Source organism: Elephantulus edwardii, unplaced genomic scaffold (genome assembly GCF_000299155.1).
Source record: "Elephantulus edwardii isolate Elephantulus edwardi_28Jun2011 unplaced genomic scaffold, EleEdw1.0 scaffold00498, whole genome shotgun sequence".
Classification (NCBI taxonomy): Eukaryota; Metazoa; Chordata; class Mammalia; order Macroscelidea; family Macroscelididae; genus Elephantulus; species Elephantulus edwardii.
Window position 1 is genome coordinate 526,879 of NW_006400248.1, and position 17,121 is coordinate 543,999.

The 17,121-nt window shown below is 39.2% G+C and overlaps 1 pseudogene; it reads right to left on the reverse strand.

Annotated features, from left to right (window-relative positions):
• Nucleotides 1-299: 299 nt before the first annotated feature.
• LOC102863382 overlaps nt 300-17,121 on the reverse strand; it is a 26,471-nt pseudogene continuing 9,649 nt past the window's right edge.

A 17,121-nucleotide genomic window follows, 5' to 3' on the forward strand; every position in this document is an offset into this window, starting at 1 on the left:
AGTCTTGGAATTATTATTATTATTATTAATTTGTTCATTGTTGTACAATTACCTCCCTCTCTCCCTTCCCCCATCTTCTTTTCAATGTACTTTTTATCCTGGACTGTTACCGTATATATAATGCCTAATCATATATTCCTTTTAAACAGTTTTTTCTTCATCTGTTCCAATGGAGTATTCTTTATTTATCTCCTCTTTTGTTAGTTTCCCCCAACCCCCATGTCAGTCCTATTTTGTCATTTTGTGACTTCATTCATGTTTTATTTGCATTATTTGTGTCTTCTCTCTCTTTTCTTGTGTTAGGTTTTCCAGTGATTCGTCACTTCTGTTAATCCTTTTGAAGAACCAGCTACAGCCTCGCCATGCCTGTTCCAATCTCCACTGGCAAAACCTTGGTAGGCCATGTCTAAGAATATATAAAGCTTCTGTTCCTTTACCATTGTGGCTATTTCCTTCCATTGCTCATGATGGAGGTCCATTCCTATGGGGATGCAAACAGAGAGATGCAGAAGAACAGTTTGCTCTGATACTTTTGAAATGTTCTCTACAACACCAGTGAAATCAAAGCCCCAAGTCTTGGGTTCATAGTATTTATCACCTTGTAGCTCTGTGGCAGCATCGCTGAAGACAGGTGTGTGACTTCCCCAGGACAATTTGGGAGGTAAGACATTTGGACTGAACTTAAAGAATCTTTGCATAAAACTAACTCTGATCCTTAATGTCCCAGGTCCAAAAAAGGTTTGCACAGTGACATAGCAGCCACATTTCAATATCGCTCTATACTCATCTAAGGCTAGTTCTGCAGATGCCTTATAGAATTTTCCTAGATCCCCAGTAAAAGGTATTCGTTGTCTAGATTTTCTTCCCCAGAAATCATGGTCTTTGCATCCAGGACACTAGGAAGCACACAAGGCTTTCTGTTACCCTCTTGGTAGGCCCTACATCCCACATTCCTCTTTCTGCTGATGTCTGTCTTAAAAGCATATGTGACTCATAGAATGGGATCCATGGACCCTGTCTTCACATGAGGCCAACGAGAGCAGGCTCTGGAAGAAGTTGTGGAGGTGAGGCCTGTATAGAAGCCTCAACAACCCCAGAAAGGACATGAACAGAGAACAGTCGGGCAATGGTGAGAGTCAAGAGAGCAGTGGGTAGTGTCAGGCTGAAATGACAATCTTATACTATTCTGACAAATCACTTTTTTTTCCAGGCACACAATAAGGTATAGGTTGTTTTATTGTTTTAATTAATTTTAATGAAAGTTTACAGAGACTTTGAATTTCCATTCATTCATTATTTCACTTTTCTCCCTACCCACCCCTAACTCCCATTTTGCTCTTCTCTTTGAAAAATAAAAGAAAAATTCTTTCATTGTTATACAATCCCTCCCCCAAGTCCACTTCACTATACAGCATTCATTCTGGACTTCTGTCATGACAATAATACCTAATCATCTATCCCTTTTAAACAGTTCTCTCCCTCATCTGTTTCAATACAGGACACATAATTTATTCCATCTTTTTCAGTCTCCCCTCAAACCTGAGGTCAGTCCCATTTTACAACAGTGGCATCATGCAGGATTTGTTCTTTTGTGACTGAGATATTTCACTCAACATGATGTACTCCAGGGTCACTAATTTTGTATAGTATTTCATGAGTTCTTTGTTTTTCAAAGCAGCATAGTATTCCAATGTGTGAATATACCACAGCTTCTCTATCCATTCATTTGTTGATGGGCACTTAGGTTGTTTCCAGCTCTTTGCTATTGTGAACAAAGCCACAATAAACATGGGTGTGCATATATCTGCTTGGGTGACAGTTATGGTCTCTTTGGGGTATATTCCCAGTAATGGAATTTCTGGGTCAAGTGGTATTTCTCTTTGAAACTTTTTGAGAAAGTGCCATACTGCTTTCCATAGTGGTTGCACCATTTCACACTACCACCAACAGTGAATAAGGGTTCTAGATTCTCAACAACCTTGCCAGCATTTGTTGCTTGCTGTTCTGTTAAATTTTGCTATTCTTACTGGCGTGAGATGATATCTCATAATTGTTTTGATTTGCATTTCTCTTAGAGGTAGGGATTTTGAACATGTCTTCATGTGCTTGTTTGCTATCTGAATGTCTTCTTTGGTGAAGTGTCTGTTCATGTGCTGTGCCCATTTTTCAATTGGGTTCTTTACCTTTATCTTGTGGTGCTCAAGTATTTTATAAATTCAAGATTTTTTCCCCAGTCTGTGGCTTCCCTTTTTACCCTGTTGGAGAAGTTTTTGGCTGTACATAGGGATTTGATTCTTGGAAGGTCACAATAATCTGTTTTGTACTCTCCTGGTTGGAGATTTTTCGAATTAGGACTTCCAGAGTTCTTCCAAGCTTTTCTGAAATAAGCTTTATAGTCCTTGGTTTTAGTCCTAGGTCTATGATCCACCTTGAGTTGGTTTTTGTGTACAGAGTGAGGTGTGGATCTTGCTTAAGTTTTTTGCAGATAGTTTTCCAATTTTGTCAGCACCATTTGTTAAAAAGGCTGTCATTTCCCCATTTAACTGATTTAATTTCCTTGTCAAAAATCGATTGACCATAGGTAGGTAGATGGACTGATTTTTGGATTCTGAATTCTATTCCATTGATCTATGTGTCTGTTATTGTACCAGTACCACACTGTCTTTACCACCACGGTAATGTAGTAGGATTCAAAATAAGGGAGTGAGATGCCTCCTACCTTGTTTCTATTTTTAAGGAGTGCTTTGCTTATTTGGGCTTCTTTACATTCCAAATGAAATTGAAGATTGCTATTTCCATCTCTTTGAAGAATGGAATTGGTATTTATATTGGGTTCGCTTTGAATGTGTAAATTGCCTTTGGTAGTATTATCATTTTCACAATATTGATTCTTCCTATCCATGAACAAGGACTATTCTTCAATTTCTTTTGGTCTTTTTTTGTTTATTGTGGTAATGTTTGGTAATTTTCTTTGAATTGATCCTTTTGTGCTTCTGGTTCAATTTACTCCCAAGTATTTAATCTTGTGATTAGCTATTGTAAAGGATATTGATTTTCTTAGCTCCAGCTCTGCATGTTCTATATCACTGAAGAGGAATCCAACTGATTTTTGTATTTTGATCTTGTATCCTGCCACTTTGCTGAATTGGTCAACTTTGTCCAGTAGTTTCCTTGATGAGTCTCAGGGTTTTCTAAGTATACTATCATATCATCTGCAAAGAGAGATAGTTTTACCTCCTCTTTGCAAATTTGGATACCTCTTATTTTCTTCTCTTGTCTTATTGATATTGCTAAGACTTCTAGTACAATATTGAGTAAGAGAGGTGATTGTGGGCATCCTTGCCTAGTTTCTGTTCCTGAAGGAAATGCCTTTAATCTCTTTCCATTGAGAAGAATGTTGGCTCTCGGGATTGGGTATATACTTTTCACAATGTTGAAAAAAATTCCTTCTAATCCCATTTTGTTGAGTATTTTAATCACGAAAGGATATTGGATTTTGTCAAAGGCTTTTTCTGCATCAATTGATAGGATCATATGGTTCTTGTTCTTTGCTGTGTTTATTTGATGAATTACCTTAATTGTTTTCCTTAAGTTGAATCATCCTTGCATACCTGTTATGAATCCCACTCGTTCATGGTGAATTATGATTATTCTTTTTAATGAATAATTGGATTCTATTGGCCAGGATTTTATTCAGGATTTTTTGCATCTATGTTCATAAGAGATATTGGCCTATAGTTTTCTATTGGTGGTGTCCTTTCCTGGCTTTGGTATCAGGATATATTTACTTCATAGAATGAATCTAGAAGTATACCATCTTTTTCTATTTTCTGAAATAGTTTATGTAGAATTGGTGACAGATCTTCTCTGAATATTTGATAAAATTCATTTGTATAACCATCTGGTCCAGGGCTTTTTTTGGCTGGAAGTTATTTTATTACCTTTTCAATTTCTTCTTTTGTAATGGGTCTATTCAGAGAGTTGGACACTGAAAAGGGATGACAGAAAGAGAATTGATGCCTTTGAGCTGTGGTTCTGGAGGAGTTTTGAATATACCATGGACTGCTAGGAGAACAAACATGTTTGTCATGCAGAGGGTGAAGCCGGAATGCTCCTTGGAGTCAAGGATTCTGAAGCTTCAGCTGACATACTTTGGGCATGTTGCCAGGAGAGACTGGTCCTTGGAGAAGGATCATGTTTGGGAGAGTGGAAGGATGGCACAGGAGAGGAATACCCTCAATGAAATGGATTGATTCTGTGATTGGAGTGGTGGGAATGAGTGTGTTTGAGAGGGCGAGATTGGCACAGGATAGAATGGCATTGAGAGCTCTTGTGCATAGGGTTGCTATGAGTCACAAGTGACTCGATGGCACACAACAATGGGTCTATTCAGGTGCTCAATTTTGGTTAATGTCAGTTTAGGTAGGTTGTACATTTCTAAGTATTTGTCCATTTCCTCTAGGTTTTCATATTTGTTTCAATATAGTTTTTAATGATTTTCCAGTGTTAGCCTTTTTATTTTAGTTGGTTTCTGTCGTGATGTTGCCCTTTTCATCAGATTATTTGTGTCTTTTCCTTCTTTTCTTTTGTTAGTTTTGCTAGTGGTTTGTCAATTTATTGACCTTTTCAAAGAACCATCTCCTAGTTTTGTTTATGCTTTCAATTGTTTTTCCATTTTCTATTTCATTTATTTCTGCTCTAATTTTCATAATTTCAGGTGGGGTTTTTTTGGTGTGTGTTTTTTTTTTGAGGGTGTTGGGTTTTCTTGCTGTTCTTTTTCTATTTGTTGGAGATGTTGGGATAGAGAGTCAAAGATCATTTTTTTCCTGCCTTTTGATGTGTTTTCTTATTGCTATAATTTGACCTCTGATTACTGCTGTTGCTGTTTCCCAGAGATTTTGGTAAATCTTGTTTTCATTGTCATTTGTTTCAAGAAACTTTTTTTCATTTCATTTTTTATTTTTTCTACTACCCAGTCATGTTCAAGTAAGCTGTTGTGCACCTTCCAAATGCATGGTTTTTTTCCTCCTTTATCTTCTTGTTATTAATTTCTAATTTTGTAACATTGTGGTCTGAGAAGATGCTTTATATTATTTCAATGTTTTTAATTTATTGATGCTTGCCTTGTGACCTAAAATGTGATCTATTCTGGAGAACATTCCATGAACATTGGAAAAGAAGATATACTGTGCTTTTTGGGGTGCATTAGTCTATAAGTATCTATGAGAACAAGTTGGTTTACAGTGTGGTTTAATTCTTCAGTATCTTTGCTGAGTTTCTTTCTGATGCTTCTATCTTTTCTTGAGAGTGGTGTATTGAAGTCTGCAACTACCATAGTAGTGTTATCTATTTCCTTTTTCAGTTTGGTTAATGTTTGTTTTATACATTTTGCAGGTCTTTCATTTGGTGTGTAGATATTTATTATTGTTAGGTCCTCTTTTTCTATTGACCCTTTAAGCATTATGTAGTGACTATCCTTGTCCTTTGTAATGGTTTTTGCATTGAAATTTATTTTATCACATATTAATAATTCTATTGATTTTTGTTCTTGCCATTTGATTGGTGTATTTTTAGTCTTTATCTTCATTTTTCAGGTGTATCTCTTGTAGATAATATATTGGTGCATTTTGGTTTTTTAACCCAATCTGATACTCTTTTTCTTTTCAGTGGTACATTTAAACAATTGCATTCAGTGTGATTATTGAGAGGCAAGGTTTTATTTCTATTATTTTGTTGAGTTCTTTTTGATATTGTTGCTAGTTACTTTGGTCCATCCTGCTACCTGTGGCATTTCTCTAAGAAGGTCATCTCTTAGTGTTTCATGCATGCTGGTCTTGTTTTTACAGACTCTCTTAGGATCTGGGGGTTTTTTTGTTTTTTTTTAGGGGTGGATATCTTGATCTCTCCTTCATATTTGATGTACAATTTTGCTTGGTACAGTATTCTTGGTTGACTGTGTTTTTTGAGTGTTTGATATATGTCATTCCACTTTCTTCTTGTTCACATAGTTTCTACTGAGAAATCACCATTTAGTCTTATCTGCTCTCCCTTATAGGTTACTCTTTGTTTCTCCCTCGCTTCTTTCAGAATTCTCTCCTCATCTTTGATTCTGGTGAATCTGACTATGATATGCCTTAGGGTTTTTCTTTTGGCGTCTATTCTATATGGTGTTTGCTCAGCTTCTTGAATACATATTCTCTCCTTCTCCATTATGCCTGGGAAGTTTTCTTCTAGTAATTCTTCCACAACTTCTTCAGTGCCTTTACTTGCTTCTTGTTCTGGGATTCTGATGATTTGCCTGTTATTTCTCTTGATGGTGTCCCACATTATTCTTAGGTTTTCTTCTTTTCCCTTCCTTTTTGATTCTGCTTTTTGCTCTAGCAGATCAGTGGTGACAATTCTATCTTCTATTTTACTGGTTCTGTGTTCTTTCTATTCAATTCTCTTCATGTGTCCCTCCATCATGTTGACAGGGTCTGACACCTTGTCTTCACATTTTAGATCATAGTTTCTTGTTTTTCCAGTGCCTTTAATGCCTCATTAGTTTTATCTGCATAGTTTTGGATAGTTTTTTAAAGCTTCTCCTGATTTTTGCTAGCGGTGTCCTGTAATTCTTCAAGTTTGTTTTACACCCAGTGAAAATATCCAATCATTGTTCTTTTGAATTCTGTGCCAGAAAGTTCCATCCATTGCTACTGTGTCATTTTTTGGGGGGGCGGGGTGTAATATCTTGCTTTGGTCTTGTGTAGGAAGTAAGGTAGTCTGCTTCTTTTGGGGCATTGCTATGGTAGAGATTTTTGTGCCTGAGGTGATAGCTGGTTCTTGATCTGAAGTCATTACTCCAGAAGAAGGTTGGGGAGGCACATGATCAGATGCATGCAGGGTGGGTGTATGTGCAGATGCACACTTGTGCTGGGTGTGGGAGTGGAGACATCCACGCAGATGCACACGGGGGGGGGTATAGGGGAGGCTTGAATGGAAAACCAGTAAGCCTTTGTTTTCCCCTTGAGACCTGGGTCTACCAACCCAGTCTACCTCCAGCTGTCTCATTCCTTTCTGCTTAGGGTGATGTGGTCCCACAATTGGTCCAGCAATCAGCCATGATCTCCCCTAAGTACTTCACTCAATTTCCCACTGTCCTGCTTGCTCCTGGTGAGGAGGTCCCACTGTGGCTCCCTTCTCCCAGCTATATATAGCTCACTGCACCTCACAGATGCTCGCTGCACTTCACCAATACTTGCAGCTCTTATGGCTCTCAAATGTTCTCATTATCCCACAACAGTGTTTTGAGAAGCACATAAGTATTTGTGCTTCCTTTTGGGCCCAAGGCCTGCAACGCCAAGGGTCTAATAGTTTGTTCCCCAAAGTACTTGCTTGCTCTTGGAAGGTGGGACCCACAGGAGTTTGGCTGGTGGCTTCTGGACAGGACTCAGCTGGCCTTTGGGTGGTTCAAATTCCAACTTTCAGGCTCATCTCCCAGCTGCACTGGGTTCTGGCTGCTTGCTCCTGGTGGGTGGGTCCCTTAGGGGCTCAGATGGCAGCTTCAGGCCAGAGATCAGCTGGTGGTTTCCTCTGGGGCCATGGTTCACTGCTCCTGCAGCTCCCAAATGAATTATTTTAATAAAAGTTCTCACTCAAATTCCTACTGTCTGTGTCGGTTTCTGTGCTACCATGTTGGTCTCTCAACAAATCACATTTTATTGGCATAAAGCTACATGCATTTCTTTGTGTGTTGTCTGTGGCTGCTTTCAATCTACTACACTAGAGTTAAGTAATTGCTAAAGATCTTTTGCCTGTTGTTGTTGTTATGTGCCATTGAATTGCTTGCAACTCATAATGACCTTATGCACAACAGCCTGAAGCATGCTCTATCCTGTGCCAACTTTACTGTCTCTGAAACACCTATCCCCATTACTCTAGTCACCGATTCAATCCATCTCATTGAGGGTCTTCCTCTCTTATGCTGTCCCTCCACCCTCACAAGCATGATGCTCCTCTCCAAGGACCTGTTCCTCCTTACAACATGGTCAGAGTATGTCAGATGAAGACTCAGAATCCTTGCCTCCAAGGAGCAGCTGACTTCACCCTATCTAGTACAAAGCTGTTTGTCCTCTTGGCAGTCCATGGTAGATTCAATATTCTTCTCCAGCACTGCAGTTCAAAGACATGAATTCTCTTTCTGTCATCCTTAGTTACTGTCCAGCTCTCTGACAAATGTAAAGCAATTGTGAAGACTATGGCCTGTATTAGGTGCATCTTAGTCTGCAGACTGATGTCATTGCTCTTCAGTACTCCGGAGACAGCCAACTTTCCCAATGCAATTTGTCTCTTGAGTTCCTGGATGCTGGTACCAAGAGAGTGGATTGTGGAGCCAAGCAAACAAAAGCTGTTAACAATTTCAGTCTCTTCATCATCTAACATAGTGCTGTCAATAGGCTCAGTGGCGAGAATCTCTTTTCTTGATATTGAGCTTCAATCCACATTGAAGGCTGCAGTCCTTGATTTTCTGCAACAAAAGCTTCAGGTCCTCCTGTGTTTCAACAAGCAGGGTTGTGTCATTGGCATAGCATAGGTTGTTGATGAATTTTCCTCCAATCCTGGTACCACATTCCTTCTCATGGAGCCCAGTTTCCCGGATGATCTGTTCTACATATAGATTGAAAAGGTATGGAGGCGGAATACATCCCTGGCATGCACCCTTGTCGCCTTGCTCTGTTCTGACTGCCTCCTGTTCCAAGTGTAGATTTCACACAAGCACAATCAAGTATTCTGGGATTTCCATTCTTCTCAGAGGTCAGCCACAGTTTGTTGTGATCCACACAGTTAAACATATTGCATAGTCAATGAACACAGATAGACATTGCTCTGGTACTCTCTGCTTTCAGCCAAGATCCATATAACCTTAGCTATAATATCTCTAGTACCACAGACTCTTCTAAGCCCAGCCTGCACATCTGGCAGTTTTCTGGTGATGTATTCAGTCATTCTTGGATAATTTTCAGCAGAATCTTGCTTGCATGTGATATTAATGATACTGTTCTATAATTTCTGCACTGTCGGGTCACATTTCTTTGGAATGGGAACAAATATAAAACTCTTTTCGTCAGTTGGTCAGGTGGTTTTCCTTCATATTTCTTGGCACAATTTAGTGAGAGCATCTGCATCTGTTTGTTTAAATATGTCAGTTTGTATGCTATCAATTCCTAGAGCGTTGTTTTTTTGCCAATTCTTTCAGAGCAGCTTGAACTTCATCTTCTATTTACCAATCTGAAATACTTACTAACTGGTCTTTTAGAGAGAAAGTTGTGCACCTCTGAAAAGCAGCATCTCCTTAAAGCAGGAGTCCCTGTATGAGTTATTTTGCTTGACTTCCTTGCTCCCCATCCCCAACTTTACTGTGAGCAAAGGTCGTTGCTGTTGCTGGCTGCCATGAAGCTCATTATAGCTCTGCACACAATACAGCACATGCTGCCCAGTCCTGCACCATCACCATGTTGTGAGTCATAGGGTTTACACTGGTTGCTTTTTATAAAGAGATCAACAGGTCTTTCTTCCTAGTCTGTCTTAATTGGGAAACACTTCTGAAACCTATTGAGCATCACAACAACACATAAGCTTCACTGGACAAAATGGTCACAAAATTCTCTTGCATGAGAGGTGAACACCATAGAACATCTCTGCTCCATGAGCCTGTTGATAGTAGGTATTTAATATGGCTTAAGGCACTCTGGTGGTGTAGTGCTTTACCTGTCAGGCTTTGATCTGAAAGGTAGGCAATTTCAGTCCACCAGCTGGTCCTCAGAAGAAGGATGAGGCAGTTTCCCTCTGTTAAGATTTGCAATCACAGAAACGTGATGAAGGATAGCTATGAGTCAGAATTAATTTAACACATTGCCGCATCCTTTTAAATTGACAACCATGCTTAGAAACACATATTGCCATCATTTGCAGCAACGTGTTAAAAGCAGGGGGTTTTATTTGTTTTGATTTGGTTTAATAGCTCTTTGGTGTAGAAAATATCCACAAGCTTTCTTCCTCATGGAAGATGGTGCCTGATCTTGGCTTGGCTACTTCAGACTGTTGGCTTCTATATCTGACTCCCTTGAAGACATTTGGCAGACAAGTTGTGTCTGTTACCAGAAACAAGCAGCTCCCTCTTTTCTGAGGAAGAAAAAATACCCAATTCTTTGAAAAGTCCCCAAGGGCTGTTGGAAATCTATTAGTCAGCTCTTAAAGTCATGTGGATGAAGATGTAGAAATGACTATATGTGAACTATATTTCCATCAATATATATGTAAGCTCTGAAATTAAGTAGAAAAGTGTTTTTCAGGTCATTCCATCCTGTGACCATCTCTAAAACAGTTTAAGAAAAGTGTGATATATTTTATATACCTCAAACTCAGTATGGAATTAACCTTTCTATCCTGGAACTATGCTGAAGACTCAGAGAGGGTGGGTTGAGGCCCAACAACAGGCTCCTTTGAAAAGCTTTTTGAATTTTGCTCAGTCAATTGATTGGCAGCTGTTTATGCCCATTTAGGGATATGTTTTATCCACCCCTTTAGAAGAACAGAACAGAAGCAAAGAGATAATTTGCTAGTGTGGTGTATTCATTTCCCTTCTCATGGTTGCCTGGTTTAATAAAAAAAAAAAATCCAACTAAATGAAAAAAAAAAAAAGATTGCACACCATACATTGTCATTGTCAAGAAAGTGAGAAGAGACAGATGAATGAAAAGAAGAAACTAACAACAGGTTTAGCATCATTTTATAGGACAGCTAAGTGGTACACTTGGATGTTTAGAAGAGAAACAAGGAAGGCAATACATGGGAAAAAGTTTGGCAATAAAATTTTTCTTCCTCATTAGATGATTTTTAGGAGAGGGGAAGGGCATGAGAGCATTTTTGGGCTGGAGGTGGAGTGATGTTGTTTTCCCATTTTCGGTCTCTTATATTGGCTATTCAGAAGAGCCTCCTCTAGTCTCTCTAAACTACTGTGTCAATAAGATAGAGTATGCTCTATCATGAAAATAGACGTTATTCTAAGGAGACTTTATGGGTCTAGTAGACATTCAGAACCCTAGGGTCTTGGCAGCATACTAGGGTCAAGGCACAGTTGCTGGCCTACAAAGGTCCTCTATTGCCTTGGACAGCAAGTCTTGTTGGCTTCAGTAAGCAAGATGGAGAGAAAGCTGACTTCACACTAAGCTGTCTGTCTTACCTTTTCCTCACAGCACACTATATGCTATTTTATTGCTAGATGCACGAGAAAAACGATACTGAATATTCTAACCCTCAAACAGTTTCCAGGTATTTAAACCCACTGTTCACCTCCCTGTACAGGAAACATTGGTGATGTAGTCAGTTGGTCTGTAGGAGTAAGACGGGCAATCACCTCCTATGCAATTCAGAGCTTAAAAACTCACTGGAGGCTTAGCTATGAGTTGGTTCTGACTCAGCAAATTTATTTGAGTTTTGAGTATTTAAAGGGAGTATAAATAAGCAAAGCTTTCTCTCCTTTGCAGCTAAGGTGATCACAGGACAAAGGTCTAGGTCGAACATCCTACATCTGTCTGCCAGTTTGCTTACCACGGTGTTTTATGAGTTCTGTAACACAGGAAGCTATGGTCAGCATACTTAAAATGGTCATCCATGGTAGGTAGGTTTCAGTGGAGCTATTAGACAAAGGTAAAATAGGAAGAAAGGCCTACCAATTTATTTCTGAAATATTAGCCAATGAAGACCTCAAGGATCACAATAGAACATTTTCTAACATTTACTCTGGACATGTCATTTTAAAAGCAAAACTCATTGCTGTCAAATTGAAATTGACTCATCTCTGATCCTCCAGCATGTTTTTAGAATCATATGGAATGAGATTGTTCATCTTTCTCCTAAGAAGTCTGTGGTGGAATCAAATTAGCAGAAAATCACCAGTTTTGGGTTAACAGCACAATTCTCTATATACAGAGCTCCCTTCGGACATGGCATTGTGGTGGTGGTGGTGTACCATCAAGTTGGAACAGCTTCATAACTGATCCTCCAGTGGTTTTCAGAGGCAGTTAATCACACAGCAAGAGGTTATTCATCTTTCTCCCTTAAAGCAGCTGGTCTGTTTGCACCAAGTTCTTGGACATGACATTAGGAGGGAACAATCACTAGAGAAAAATATCATGTTTGGTGAAATAGAATACTAACGAGTATAAGTGAGTCTTGGGGAAGAGTTTTTCACAAGCCTGTGATGGACTCGAAACTGCTGGCACTTGTGTGGATAACACAGGAATGGGTAACATTTTGTTCTGTTGCCTGGAAGAAAGTGACATGGTGACAGTTATCTATCTTTCCATTCATCTAACTACCAAACCTGAAAATGAGAGTCAACTATAAGCCTTTTTTCCTGTGCAGAGCTTATTCCTGACTTGAGACAGATGGAATGCCTAGAGCTGAAGCAACCATTTTGTGCCACATGGGCCATCTATTTCCTAAATAAAAGACTTTTGATAACCTCATGAATATTAAACAAAGAGGACAGTTATAGTAGTGCAGTGGTAGAACCCAAATTGGAAGTTAGTTGAAATGAGGAAAATCAATAACAAACATTGTTTAACAATTGGTACATGGAATATGAAGAAATTATCAAAATCACTGGCAATAAGAGAGATGCAAATCTAAACCACAATGAGGTGCCATCTCACTCCAGTAACAGTGGCAAAGTTTCACAGGGCAGCAAATAAGAAATGTTGGAGAGGATGTGGTGAGAAAGAAACTTTTTGGTGGGATTGTATAATGGTACAACCATTATGGAAGGCAGTTCGGCGCTTCATCAAAAAGCTGAACATAGACATTCCATATGACCCAGCTATTCCACTACTTGGAATATTCCTTGAGAAAATGAGAACTGAAGCACAAGCAAAGATTTGTACACCAATGTTCATAGCAACATTATTCACCACCAAAAGAACACGGTAACAGCCCAAATGTCCAACCACAAATGAATAGATTGAAAAATTATAGTATATTCACACAATTGAATACTAAGCACCACTTAGGAGCAATAACTTTGTAAATTATTACCTAACTTGAGAGGGACTGGAGAGCATTATGCTGAGGGATCTCATTCAGTTCTGTAAGGATAAATATTGTATAAAATTATTATTGTGGAATGAGGAAAAGGATCCAAGAGGGGTGGGGGAGGTTGGAAGCAGAGGAATGAGGATGAGCAAGGTGAAGGGAGGCTTAATCGTGGGGTTGTACAATTTGTTGGGTGGGGGGATGAGGGAAATAAAAATAATTTGTTCTTGAAAACAATGTATTTGAATTTTGTAAAAAAATGTAAAGAAACAAATAAGAAAAAAATCCAAAACAATTGGTACATGGAATGTTTGTAGCTTGAATGCTGGAAAACTTGATATTGTTAAAAATGAAATGGAACATGTGAATATCGACATACCAGGCATTAGTGAAATGTGAGGGACCAGCTACGGCCACTTTGAATCAGATAATCATAGGATATACTACACAGGGAATAAAAACCAGAAGAAGAATGGTGTTGCATTCATAGTCAAAAAGTCAATTTCAAGTCTATCCTGAAATAAAATGTTGTGAGTGATAGGATAATATACATATGCATACAAGGAAGACCCTTTAACATGACTATTATTCAAGTATATGCTCCTACTTCTAGTGTCAAAGAGGAAAAAAATTGAGAATTTTTACCAAATTTTGCAGTCTGAAATTGACAGAATATGCAATCAGGATGTGTTAATTATAATTGGTGACTGGAATGCAAAAGTAGGAAACAATGAAGAAGGAATAGTAGTTGGAAAATATGGGCTTAGTGATAGAAATGAGGCTGGAAATAGAATGAGTGAAATTTGTATTTACAATGATTTATTCATTGCAAATAATTTTCTAAAAGATGCAAATGATAACTTTACATGTGGATTTCACCTGATGTGCTGCCTAGGAATCAGATTGACTACATTTGTGGAAGAAATCACTGGAGAAGCTCAATATCAGCAGTCAAAACTAGGCCAGGGTCAGACTGTGGGTCAGATAATCAATTACTCATATGTAAGTTCAAATTGAGGCTGAAGAAAATGAAAATAAGTCCACAGGAATCAAGATATGATCTTGAATCAATTCCATCAAAATTTCACGGTCAACTTAAAAATAGGTTTGAAGGCATTGAACATCAATGATAGAAGACCAGATGAGTTGTTGGATGATAACAAGGATTATCATCCATGAGGAAAATAAAAGGTCATTACAAAAACAGAAGAGAAAGAAAAAACCAAAATGGTTGACAGAAGACTCCAAAGATTGTATTGGAGCATCAAGAAGTCAAATCTAAAGGGAAACATGTTAAAATGAAAGAGCTAGATAGACAGTTTCTAAGGGCAGCTTGGGAGGACAAAGCAAAATATTGTAAGGGAATGTGCAGACAGCTGAAATTGGAAAATAAAAAGGGAAGAATTCATTCTGCATTTCTCAAGCTGGAAGAACTGAAAAACAAATTTAAGTTTTGTGTCTCAATGTGGAAAGATGTTATGGCTGTGAATGACCAAGAAAACATAAAAAGAAGATGGAGGGAATATAGAGTCACTGTACCAGAAAGAATTGACACTGAAAAATTTCAAGAAGTACCATATGAATAGGAGCCAATGGTAATTAAAGAGGAAATGGAAGCTGTATTGTAGGCACTGACAAAAAAAATAAGGCCCTAGGAATTGATGGTATTGTTGGATCCGCAGAGCTGGACCTCAATGAGATCGGACACCAGCACTAATTACTCACGAGAGACGGTCTTTGATGCAAACAGCATGAGGTTTTATTCTATCTAGCGCACTGGGGCACAACTCATGACTTACGCAGAGGCAGAGGAGTTGAGCCCCGAGCTAAGGGTACATACAGCTTATAAAGGCAATAACTTGTGCAAACATGGGCTAACACACAGGGAGGGTTGCTGATTGGTATATTTGAATATACACTGAGGTAGGCAGTTCTGATTGGTAATAATTTGTCGCGTGCGGGTAAGCGAGGAAAACTATCTGATTGGTACATTTAAAAGCGAGTTGGCGCGCACGGCAAGCGGGGTCGGTGCAAGGTGGGGGGAGTGGGGGAGTAAAGTTCAGAAAAACAACTCCTGGAATTTCTCTTATCTGTACTCCCAGATGTGTGTGAGCCGTTTTATGGCCTTGTTTTTCTGAGCGGTTTATGGTCCTGTTTTTCTAAAAGAGGGCAAAAGTCCTGTGAGGTTTTATGGCTTCTACCTGAGAAGGGTTAAAAGTTAACTTCCTCATAGTCCTTCAGTATATGAATTGACTTGTTTCAGTTAACAAATTCAACCTTGGATGCACTCACCAGTCTATGCCAGGAAATTTGGAGGAAGCAGTCTGGCCAACAGATTGGAAGAGGTTCATATTTGTTCCTATTCCCAAAAAGGGTGATTCAAAGGAATGTGGAAATTATCAAACAATAGACTTTTTGTTGCCAGTCTGGGGCTGCTTTCAGTCTGGGAGATGAATGGAGTGTCTGGCCGCATTGTGGTAAGGTTTGTTTTCTGGTTTTTGAGACTTGGGTGTGGCCACTGCTAGAAACTGAGTGTGAGCAGATTACATTTGGCCTTCTGTTTAAAAAGGTCACTGTTATGATGCTCCTTTCAGTCTGGTTTTAGACTGAGACTAGGGTGTGGCTGCTGCTAGAAATTGAGTGTGAGTGTATTAGACTGGGCCACCTGTTTAAAAAGGATTTTGGTTGCCAGTCTGATTCTGCTTTCAGTCTCGGGAGATGGATGCAGTGACTGGCAGGATTCTGTTAAGGTTTGTTTTCTGGTTTTTGGTTGAGACTTGGGTATGGCTGTTGCCAGAAACTGAGTGTGTGTGGATTAGATTTGGCCTCCTGTTTAAAAAGGGTTTTGGTCTCCAGTCTGGAGCTGCTTTCAGTCTGAGAAGATGAATGGAGCAGCTGGCTGGATTCTGCTAAATTTTGGTGGTTTTTTGTTGAGACTTGGGTGTGGCTGCTGCTAGAAACTGAGTATGAGCAGATTAGTATTGACCTTTTGTTTTAAAAGACTTTTGAGTCCTCAGGCCTGCTTCCTCCAGGCATGGCTTTAATTGTTTTCAGTCTAACATTCTTTAAGGTAGTACAGCAGTGGTGTGGCAATTTGCTGCAGAAAGGCAATTCATGGTTGCTGTGATATTAAACACTTTGACACTGATTTGTCAAATATGAAAATGGTTACCCATGGTGGACAGTGTTTGGTGGATCTTCCAAATTAAGACAGGTTTGGAAAGAGGAGGGGCATCTCCTTCCAATATAGCTTGCCTCTGGAAACTCTATAAACTTTGGGAAAAGATGAAATTTTTTCATGTTCAAGAATTTCATTCATAGAGTTGTTTTGTCTCATATGTGACTCCATGGCACTTAACAACCACCACCACGACAACAACATTGATATCACATGCAAACAAAAAAACTGCAAAAGTTCATTTAAAAAATGTCTGGAACAGTACTTGCATAGGGAATTTCTAGAAGGTTATGTGGGATTTAGAAGAGGCAGGGGAACCAGGGATATCATAGTTGATGTCAGATGTATCCTGGCTCAAAGTAAGGAATATCAGAAGAATGTCTATTTGTGCTTTATTGACTATGCAAAGGCATTCGACTGTGTGGATCCTGATAAGTTGTGCCTGATATTGAGGAGAATGGGAATCCTAGAGGACTTGACTGTGCTCATAAAGAACCTATACCTGGAGAAGAAGGCTGTTATGTGAATGGAGCAGGGGAGCATCGCATGGTTTGGAATTGGAAAAGGAGTATCAAGTGCATCAAAGATGTATCCTATCTCCATACCTTTTCAATCTATGTGCTCTATGAAGAGGAGTCTGGTATCAGGATTGGAGGGAGATTCATCAATAACCTGCATTATGAGGATGAGTGAGAAGGATTTGAAGTACTTGTTGCAGAAGATCAAGGAATTGGCGAGCTCTGGTGGCCTAGTGGCAGGAAACTGCACTGCAATCCCAGAAGTGCACGGTTCAAATCCACCAGATGCTCTGCTGAAGAAGGAGGAACAGTCGCCTCCTGTACCAGTCAGATCCAATTTGACGGTACACGCAT